General features: G+C 40.6%; 1 long non-coding RNA gene across 1 annotated transcript; it reads right to left on the bottom strand.

Annotated features, from left to right (window-relative positions):
- Window positions 1-7,422: 7,422 nt before the first annotated feature.
- LOC308393322 lies at window positions 7,423-8,058 on the bottom strand. The gene is made up of 3 exons (XR_013970962.1): window positions 7,920-8,058; window positions 7,716-7,833; window positions 7,423-7,584 (listed from the first exon to the last, which is right to left on the bottom strand). It is a non-coding gene; the product is annotated as an uncharacterized lncRNA (long non-coding RNA).
- Window positions 8,059-11,691: the final 3,633 nt, after the last annotated feature.

Here is an 11,691-nt window from a genome sequence, read left to right as displayed (position 1 = left end):
CGAGGAAAAAATCAAAGGTGTGAAAGGGTTAGACCCTTACGAGCACACAGAGGGACAAAAGACGTTAGCGTGCTGCCCAACTTTCACCACGCTCAGATTTATAATTATACGGTTCTTGGAGTGAGTGCATACACTCATGAAGTTTAGTAACTTCAGGTCACTGCAACAAGCCCAGGTACAGTTTACCGACGGATGGGTACAGGACCTTGAAATGTCTGTAGAACGAAAGACCATCGTACGAACAAAGGTAAGTTTACCAGTCTCACAAATCGTCGTCATAAATACACATTCGTTAACCGTTTATTAATATAACCTTTGAGCTCAACGGTAATTAATTAGTAGTGGAAATAATTTCTGGTAGCATTACAGAAATGTAGCAGTGACAATAATATTGTATGTTGTAATCGCACTGGACAATTAGTGATACAAAACAACTGTTTTATCCTGTGAATAAAAGTATATGTTTTTGTCAATGTACCATAATAACAGAAGCGAAACGCAATATTGTGTCAGGACAATTCACTATTTATGCACAATAAACAAAGGAGCATAGCGCAACAATTTCTGTTCAGTGCCAGACTTGCTTGTAACCTATTTCACCAATTATGTTAAGAAAAATGACGTATTAACTACTACAAAACTCTGACCTTTGTGGGAATGCTTGGAGCAGACTAACATGTGAGCTGGAGTGTTCTGAGACGTTATATTTGGTATATTCAGACCATCCGTCGGCTCTTACTTCGGAAACATGGCTTAAAAAATTTCTCTTCAACGACGTAATCCGATAAAAAAAGAAAACGATCTCTTTACCCGTGGCTGCCATGTGACCGGCTATTGAAGTTAATAATACAACAGCTTCTTGCCATTTTTTGGGTTTCTTTTTATCGCTGTGTAACTGAGTTCAATTGAAAGCCTGCGTGCGCTAGTACCTCTTGCCACAAGTTCCCAGAACCCTTTGCGGTTTTACCCCTGAATGACGTCACATTTTCAATCTTTATCCTGGTGGGCCGGTCTCTAGTCAAAATGCCCGGGCCGATTTTTTGTCCCAGTCCAGCCTTGATGGTGGCTAACAGATGTCTCCAAAAATGTCTGAGGACTTTTGCAAATATGTGATGTCTTGATAAACCAAGCAGATATTTGAAGTTTTCACAGCTACATTCTCGCCTGAAAATATTTTAAACATTTATTTTGTGACCCAGAAAGAGTAATATTAAAACTAAGTAGCTGCCGACATTGTTGGAAACTGGAATTGGCTTGACCGTGCTATGAATTCTAGGATAGCTTGGGCCACGAAGGATATACCCGACGCATCAGTCAAATTTGGGAAAATGAAAGATGCATTTGGAGCAGCCTTCGAATTGGGACAGCCTTCGTTGCCTGGCTGTGACATAATTGGCCTTCAAATGCGGCCTCCGAAGGATGATACGGCCTAAGTCGCAAAAGTTCATCTTCATGTTTTTTTTCTCCAATGTCCCTAAAACTAAATGGAGGGATAGTAACTGCATGTGTATATGTAAGTGTGTAAAAACTGCAGATAGTAAGATTAACAGAAACAGTATTTTGTCTGTATCTGCCAATTGTAGAAATTCATCTCATGTAAACAATAACATGGCACAAAGCGCAACGTCAAAAACAGCGCACACCTTTGACGTTGCGTGAGTAAATCTGTTTTACTCGTCCACACCTAAATGCAATAGCATTTAGGTGTCTGCATTTATGGTGATTTCCATCTGTCTGTGCTATGGCTGAGTAGACCTGCACTCACCATCATCCCAGAACTTTTCATCTGTACATAAATGAACATGAATGAAACAGCGATCTCTGTATGGAGACCAGTTCCAGGGGCAAACCTCTTTGCTGTCTCCTGCAGACATAATATATATTTATGAGTGATTCACTTTACACAGTTCAAATTTGGACAGGTTTTCTGCTTTTAGTATATGCAAGGCAATACATTCAACCAGTTGAAAAATTTCCACTTTCCTTGGTTTTGTCATGATTCGCTGTGTGGCAGGAAGGATTGGACCCAAATGCAGGACTCGTAGACGGGAGGTTAAACTTAAAGCGCAGCTGTATTGCTGAGAAAATAGACTTTACAAAAACAAACCAAAACCTCAAAGCAAAACTAGAAATTAAACTGGTAACAGGAACTAAGAAACCTACACTACAAACCTAACAGGAGTACAAGGGAAAAAAAACACAGCATGAAGAGGGTACAACACAATACAAGGTAAGGAAAACAGGGCTTAAATACACACTGGAGTAATCAGGGAATATAAGACAGGAGGGAAACACAGCTGAGAGAAATCAGACTTAACAAGACAAGGGAATCAAAACTAGACACATCGACACAGACTTTCAAAGTAAAACAAGAAACATGACAGGCAAAACTTAAAGCAAACACTATGACATCACAGACATGGGACCAGGGCAGGCACAGAGACATAGACTACACACAGAATAGAAGGGCTCAAAATACAAAAACAGAAACCAGAACACAGGATAATAATAATAATAACCAACAAAGTACAACAATAGAATCAGAATATAACCCATAATGCAAAATAAAACCAAAACATAAGAAACTCAAAATGCTGAGTCAAAATGACCCAGAACCATGACAGGTTTATTTTTATCATCTGGAAGAGCTTAAAGCATACAATTCAATTATTAATTAATACAGTTGTTATTATTTATAAATAGATAGATGACAAACACACCAAAAAATACCAGTGGAAACACACACTCTTCTCTCACAGTAGTTTTCTGTATTCCACTTTCAGTTTTGGTGCCTGAAATTGGACAATTCCATTAGTCAGAATTTATGTTAAAATAACTATACTCTACCTCTACTTAATACTGGTCTAATGTCTTACTACATTAAACTGTGATTTAGAATCCAAAGAAACAATTATAGGAAAACAGTCACTCACCTCCAGGAGATTTCGCAATTTGAATTTCATTCTTGGAAACATTCAAACTGTCAGAAAAGATGAGAAGGAAAAATATCAGCATCCTCCACCTGTAAGACCATCCCATAATAACCATAAAGAGTCCGTAGGATTTGGTCACAAAAAAGATCAGAAATCAGATATTAATATTTTTTACCACAATTTCCAGGGTCGTAATGTTTTATCAGCTGCAACTCCAGCAGTATGAAACAGACTTTATATTTCAAACATAAAACATTTTCTGCATCACCAGTTGAATGCAGGTAAACTCAGCTGTAACTTCACTGCAGTGCTTCCTTCTTAGTTTTTTGAAGTGAAATACTGCTTCATCAGGTTGCCTATATATATACCGTATTTCTTCATCAGAAAATCTGTAGTGTAATAAAATAAAAGTGTATAAGTGGTATAAGGAGTATTTACTAAATGTAAATGTGACAGCTTGCAGTCAGTAATGTAGCAGAGACAGAGTCAAAGTCAAAGTCAACTTTATTTGTCAATTCTGCCACATGTACAGGACATACAGAGAATAGAAATTTCGTTACTCTCAAACCCTAGATGAAATAGCAAATGAACATTTAAATATAAGAGAGTGATTAAAAAATGCAAATAAAATAATTAAAAAGTAAAAATTTAAATAAATACAATACAAATTAACAAGAAAGCTATGCAATATACAATATACAATATTCAGGTAAGGGTAAATGACATTGAGTGTAAACAAGGCAGAGTAGTGCAAATAGGCAAATAGTGCAAATGGAGATTTAGTAATGTACGGTAAGAGATAGTATAACAACAAAGTCTTATGAGGTAGTGGCAGTCCAATGCTCCACAAAGTGACTGGTAACTGGTGCAGGCCAGTGAGTGAGTCAGAGTGTGTGTGTGTGTGTGTGTGTGTGTGTGTGTGTGTGTGTGTGTGTGTGTGTGTGTGTGTGTGTGTGTGTGTGACAGAGTTCAGTGAGACCATAGAGGAGAAGAGGGGAGAGGGGGCAGAATCGGGAGGGAGTTAAGCTTCCTGACAGCCTGATGGATGAAGCTGTCCTTCAGTCTGCTGGTCCTGGCCCGGAGACTCCGCAGTCTCCTCCCTGACGGCAGCAGCTTGAAGAAGCTTTGCATTGGGTGCGTGGGATCAGCCGCTATGCAAAGGGCTTTTTTAGTGAGACGGGTGCTGTAAATGTCCTGGAGGGAGGGGAGAGAGACACCAATGATCCTCTCTGCAGCTCTCACTATGCGTTGGAGGGTTCTATGACAGGACGCATTGCAGGCTCCAAACCACACAGTGATGCAGCTCGACAGGATGCTCTCGATGGTGCCTCTGTAGAAAGTGTACATGATGGGGGCTGGTGCTCCTGCTCTTCTTAGTTTGTGGAGAAAGAAGAGACGCTGCTGTGAGTCTGACTAAAGAGACATTACAGTGAGACCTGTTTGATCAGCAGAGACAGTCTCTCTCTACTACGAGTATGTTTGACTTTAACTGTCACACAAAATGATTCGGCTTCTATAAACCCCCCAACAAACATTTACAGATGCTTAGAAACATTTCCACTCCCAAACACAGAACTTGATTATAAACTAATCAGTTACTAATGTTCCCCAGCCCCCGCTTTCCCACAAACTCCTCCTACTCTCACTGTTTCCTTTTTTAAAGTTTTACTGTCTGTCTCCTAAACTTGGTGGTGCAGCTGGTTGTCTTCGTGTGAATCTCCATGTGAAGGTAATGGAAGCAGTGTGTTATTTTTTTCGGATTAATATCACCTGTGTGCAGCTTAGTTCCAGCACAAACAGCACAAATCATAGCATTGTTCATGATGACGGACTCATATGAACAACGTCGACTTGTAACACAACGTTTATGTAAGCAATCATTTGTAAGCCTCTTAAACTTTCTTGCGCTTTTACACTAAGTTTTATGGTAGTGCTTCTCCTTCTTTGGTGATTATTGTTCAACAGACTGAAAAAAGCTGTAATATGTTTTTGAAGCATAGTTAAATTGTTATTTAATAGACTATCACATATCATAATTAGATTTATGATACTGTGTTAAGGCACAGTAAAATTGTGTTTTTGTGTGTCTGTGTGTGTTTTGCTGTAGTGCACTTCTTAATTGATGATCCACCTGATTGGACTGGAAAATTATTTCTAGCATAAATTACAGTTTTATATTACAGAAAAAATTTGATATCTGGAAAAATAATTTAAAAAATTCATGCTTACTAGTTGACACTAAATTTTTAACTGATTTCTCTTTTCATCTCAGCCCACTGTGTGATTCCACAGACATTTCTCCACAAATTCAACAAGCTCATTGGAATATTATTACTACATATAAAAAATTCATTTAAAAAAATGTTTCTTAATTGTCTAAATGAAAATCTCAGTAGATTCTTGATTCTCGCCTACTCTACAGCCGGCATAGTTTCATTTCAAACTGCGGCCATATTTCTGCCAAATTAAAAAATTAGTTCTACATGAGATGATTAAAAAAGAGGAACTAACACACACATATGTACATGTACGTAATACACATACAGAGAAAACAAAGGGAAATATAACTGAATGTGAAGACATGCCAAATGGGGAAATCTGACAATGACAGACACATAAGACAGAGAGACAAGACAGACACAGGGACTTGACTGAAGAACAGGAAGGGATCACTAAAGCAGATAGCTAGTATTAAGGAAGCCGAAACACGAGTGGCGGGGCTCGAAAACTGGTCAGCGGTGGCCTACGACGCGCTGAGACAATTGCTAACGGAGCAGAGGAAACTGACCGAAAAGCTAGAAGACCTTCAGTGTAGATCGAGAATAAATACAAGCTTTGTTGATCCGAAGAGAGAGGCTAATACCTGATGGCACTGACCCACAAATATAACGGGCTCACCGGTCTCTCGGTCCTAGGCCAGGTGCTGATGCCACTCCCCGTTCCATTGTCGTCTGTTTTCTTCAGTTCAAAACAAAGGAAACAGTCCTCAGAAACGCATAGCAGAAGAAGATCCTTGTGAAAGACAAGCCCATTGGTTTTGACTATGGCTATACTGCTACGGTAGTACAACAGTCCCGTGCATATAGAGAAGTGAAAAGCACACTTAAACAAAAGGGCATACGATCTCCATTAACAAAACTCTAGATTCACAGGGACACGGGCCCTCAGGTGTACCAAAGTCCGGCCGAAGCGGTATGAGAAATGCAGCGGAGAGGATTTAGGGTGGAGGAGCCATGTGAAAGAGGAGGATTTGACCCTACGTCTCTGATAGAGCCACTGGAGCAAATGTCACCATGGCAACCCGTGACCCGGAGAAGCAACGACGGAGCCATTCAGTGCGCGACAAACTACAAGTGTTCCAGCGCAGAACAACTTAACTTCAGAGGAGGGTTTTGTCACGGTCCTGGGTCATTTTGACCCAGCATTTTCAGTTCTTATATTCCTTTGTATTATGGTTTGTATTCTGATCCTTTTGTCATGCTTTGTTTATTAGTATTATTCTATGTTTCAGTTATTCTTTGTGAGGGATTAGTTCTTAAGTTGTGTCTCTCATTTAGTGTAAGTTCAGTTCAGTGTCAAGTCTGTGTCTGTTTCTTGTTTCCCGTTTTATTGCGAAAGGTTGTGCCTCATCTCAGTGTGTCTAGCTTTGCTCCCCATGTCTCGTTAGCCCAAACCCTCCCAGCTGTGTCTCCCTCCTGTTTTCCATTCCCTGATTACTCCCCTGTGTATATAAGCCCTGTGTTTTCCTGTGTTCCCTGTCGTGTCGTACCCTCAACTAGCTGTGTGGTCTGCTTTGGTGTTTCTGGTGTTTAGTCACCTGCTCCAGTTTAGTATTTCTTTTCCAGTGTTTCAGTACTCAGTTCCTCTGTTCAGACTTTTATTTGTCTTTTGGTGAGTTTAGTTAGTACGAGGTTTTTCCCAGCAATAAAGCTCCGCTTTAAGTTTCACTTCCGTCTCTGAGTTCTCCATTTTGGGTCCACCACTCCTGCTTGCCTGCCTGCCACACAGCCAACCATGACAGGTTTGACTTTATAGATACTCTATAAGTGTGGGGACAGAAAACTACAAATAGGTAGTGATGGGCAGGTGAAGCTTCATGAAGCACTGAAGCTTTTCATCCAATTGGTTCACCCCAGCGCAAAGCTTCTTGAAGCTTCATTGGCTCTAGTAGGACACCTACTGGACGTAAAAATATTAGTTGGCATGAATTTGAAGAGTGTGGCCTTTTGCACACAGCCTGTAAATGTCAACAACAAAAGGAGTGTGCAAAACATGTATATTGTAGTGATGGCAGTACACTGTGTATATTTATACTGGCAGTATGGAAAATCATTAGTTGGAAATGCTTAAAATGGAAATGATCATTTACTGTGAGGTGAGGTGTGGTTGGGGTGTGGACAGTGGTTGTGCTTTTGTAACGTTGAGGTATGGACAGCTACACACTGAGGCTTTGAGCCTCAGTCCTGCCTGTTCACATTTTATTCAGTAAAAGCTAAATTTTCACTGCTTTTATAACCTTTAGTGGGGAGAACATAGCTAGGATTTAATGATTTAACAAATCTTTTAAATCCTTTGTCCTCCACAATGCTAAATGGCTGGGAGTCCTCAATCACCATGCTAACCAGGTCTTCATCTATTTGAGATTGTTCTCCTGAGGAAAGACAATAAAGATAAAGCACAAATATAAATATCACACACGTAACTTATAACAGCTGTATAATATTGTTATATCATTTAGTAACATTACTGCATGCTGTATTATCATTGCATTTGATGGCTCACCTGGTCTTGCTCCACAATCGGTGTCCCCCTTATTCTCATGCAAAGCTCTGTAGTGCCTAAGCATGGATGAGGTGTTGTTGTTATATCCCAGCTCCCTGGCACATAGCAAACACTTCACCTTGTACAAAAGTAAAGACAGCTTAACATAAATTGTATTGCACCATCAGTATTATGAAAATACATCTTCTGTAGAAATTTACATACCTTGTTGGGAGGAATAAGATCAAAATGTTCCCACACAGGGGAGGACATCCTCCTCTTCTTAGCTGGCTCCATTCTCTCCTGACTTTCTCTCCTCACTCTCCTAAACCTCCAAACTGTCTCCAAACTCTCACTAACCGCAACTCTCCATCAAACACCCACATTCTGAATGAAGTCTGAGGGGTTTGTATCTCTGTCATATCTCGCGGCAAAGTTCGAACCACTTCATGAACCAGTCACGTGGTACAGCCAGGCAGCGAGGCTTCGGACGTCATCATTTTCAGCTCCTCCCATAAATGAAGCAAGCCTCGATACGTGCATCGCGGAAACGCCCCCTCCATTACTCGACACAAGCTTCGAAGCCTCGATACAGAACGTCACATCACTACAAATAGGTATCTGGCTCTCCCGAATAATTAATATGTTCTTTACGGTTCAAGTTGTATATAATCGCTCTACTTTGAGGTAGCCAACAACTTAAGATAGGATGAGTGTGACTCAGATCGTGGTTCTCACTGATTCTAAGAGAGGGCCCTCACTTTTTGTGAGGCTTTCTCTCTCATAATTGTATGGGGGTGTCTTATTTACTTCATATTGGGAGTCATACTGCAGTGTTGTTCAAGTTTTGGATTCTGCAGCTTTCTTTAATTGTTCATCTATTAGTTCAACCGCGTTTTGGTTTAGGTTTCGTTTGTTTTAAAGGTCAGTGGTGGAGGATTATTTCATTTTCACAACAGTATACTATGTCATAGTGCAGGGGTGGCCAACCCGCGGCTCTCGAGCCGCATGCGGCTCTTTGCCTGGTTTCATGCGGCTCTTACGTTCATATCAAAGTTTGTGTTTTGATTTTTTTTATGTTGTTGTTTTAAAATGTGCGCGTTCGCTTCGCTTGAGTTCAATACGGTATTTTCATCAAATGCGCATGTGTGTGAGATGAAAATACCGCAAAGTTTCCCAGTAGGAGCAAGTTCGCCCTTAAAATGGCAGGAAAAAAATGCACAGCAAAAAGAAAATATGAAGATGAACACAGGACGTTTTTAACAGAGTGGGAGAGTTTATATTTTTTTGTTGAACGCAATGGTAAGCCATTCTGCCTTATATGTCAGACGTCATTAGCACATTTCAAAGCTTCAAATCTTCAGCGCCACTTCAGCTCACTCCATGCTAACATCGACCAGGAATTTCCAAAAGGGACTGAACTTCGCAAGTACGAGTTGGCCACTTTGAAAAGTCAGGCAGAAAAGCAGATACAGTTTTTCCAAAAATTTACGAAGCGGTCAGAGACCATAACGCTCGCATCCTATCAGCTGGCTTGGAACATTGCACGGGCTAAAAAGCCATACAATGAAGGGGAGTTCGTTAAAAAATGCCTCAGTGATGTTGTTGAAATCTTGTCTCCTGAAAACGACAAATTAAAACGCATGGTATCAGACGTCCAACTGTCCCGCCACACTGTTGAACACAGAATATCGGACATTAACACGGCTATTGAATCACAGTTGCACTCTGACCTTCAAGCATGTGAGTATTTTAGTGTCGCATTGGATGAGAGTTGTGATATACAAGACAAGCCTCAGTTGGCAATATTTGCACGGTCTGTTTCAAACGATTGTGTGATCAAAGAAGAACTCCTGGATATTGTGCCATTAAAAGACAGAACCCGTGGCATAGATGTGAAAGAAACCATGATGGCTGCATTTGAAAAAGCAAATCTGCCCATAACAAAATTAACTGCAATAGCCACGGATGGAGCACCAGCCATGATGGGATCTGTGAACGGGCTTGTGGGGCTTTGCAAAGCTGACCAAACTATTCCTGACTTTTGGAATTTCCACTGCATCATCCACATGGAGCAACTCGTGTCTAAATCATTGAATTTAGATAACGTTGTGAAGCCTGTGATGGAAATCGTCAACTATATCCGCACACATGCGCTTAACCACAGGCAATTCAAGAATCTCATCGCTGAGCTGGACCAAGGGCTTCCAGGTGACCTGCCGCTGCACTGCACTGTGAGGTGGCTGTCAAAAGGCCAGGTACTCTCTCGCTTCTTTGAGCTTTTGGATGCCGTGAAACTGTTTATGGAAAAGAAGGACAAGGACTATCCCGAGCTCTCGGACCTCAAGTGGATTATGGATCTGGCCTTTTTGGTCGACATGCTGTGTCACTTGGACAGACTGAACCTGACCCTGCAGGGTAAGTTAAAAATGCTCCCTGACCTAGTGCAAAGTGTGTTTGCGTTTGTCAACAAACTGAAGCTGTTCAAGACACATATTCAAAAGGGAGATTTAACGCATTTTCCCACTCTGCTAAAAGCCAGCGGGCAAGTCGCCAGTGCTGCCCTGAGTAAGCAAAGAGCCAGATATGCAACGCTGATTGAAAACTTGCACGAAAGCTTCGTGACCCGGTTCCATGATCTACAATTGAAAAGGCCACAGATTACGTTCCTCGTCGACCCATTTAATGCAGAGACCGGCTGTTTGAAAGTCCCGCTAGTCACAGATGAAGCTGCGGCTGAGTTGGAGATGATCGATCTTTGTGAAGAGGACCAATTGAAACCTGCTTTAAGGGAAGGGACCATTGAGTTCTGGAAAAGTGTGCCAATGGAAAAATACCCCAATGTCAAACGGGCTGCGCTTAAGATACTGTCAATGTTTGGGTCAACATACGTCTGCGAGTCTGTGTTTTCTACCCTAAAACATGTGAAATCAAAGCATCGATCTGTTCTGACTGACACACATGTGAAAGAATTGCTTCGAGTGACAACAACGGAATACAAGCCAGATTTAAAGAGGATTGTTCAAGGCAAGGAATGCCAGAAGTCCCACTAAACAACATGCATTATAAAAGTAAATGCTATTGTAGATTATTATATTTTTGTTTGTGGACTTGGTTGAACTGAGAGTTTGTGTGTGTGAGACAGTGCACACAATGTTCATTGTTGAAAATGACTGGCCTGTGGTTTTAGTACTGTAGGAGTCCATTTCTGTCATTATCATGTTGGTGTGTGACATTTACAATAAATCTGGCTGAGCAGAGATGTGTGTATTTTGTGTGTGTGTGTGTGTGTGTGTGTGTGTGTGTGTGAGAGAGAGAGAGAGAGAGAGAGAGAGAGAGAGAGAGAGAGAGAGGAAAGGATGGGTGATGTTCATGTGTGCCCATGCGTATGATGTGGCTCTTTGCGGTAACACAGTAAAAAAAAAGTGGCTCTTGGTCTCTGACTGGTTGGCCACCCCTGTCATAGTGTCTGGAAATAATGTTGCTTAATGTTAATGGCCTGGGAAATCAAATCAAAAGTTTTAAAAAATTGAAAAATAAAATAAGAATATAATCTTTCTGCAGGAAACTCATTTGTCACCACAATGGAAATTATAGAAATTTGGATATAGTAAAACATATTATAGCTCCCATATCAACAGCCATAAAAGAGGGGTGGCCATTCTTATGGCGAACAATTTGTTGTTTGACCTCTTTAAAGAAATAAAAGATAAAGAAGGACGGTACATCATTGTGAAGGGCAAAACTAAAAATAGTATTTTGACTCTTGTCTTTATATAATCACCACCCAATAGCCCCAAAACTTTCTTTAAAGATCTCTTTGACTTTGTATTTATGCAGGACACTTCAGTGTAATACTGAATTATAATTTGGACACAACTAGTCAAACTAGATACAAAACACATATAAACAGACACTTAAACTTGACACTTGAGGAAATGGGACTAGTGGATGTCTGGAGATTACTGCACCATTCACAAAGGGATTACATACATTA

This window comes from Rhamphochromis sp. 'chilingali' (genome assembly GCF_963969265.1).
Source record: "Rhamphochromis sp. 'chilingali' genome assembly, chromosome: 3".
Classification (NCBI taxonomy): domain Eukaryota; kingdom Metazoa; phylum Chordata; class Actinopteri; order Cichliformes; family Cichlidae; genus Rhamphochromis; species Rhamphochromis sp. 'chilingali'.
Note: the sequence above shows the minus strand (reverse complement) of the source record. Positions and strands in the feature narration are given on the sequence as shown.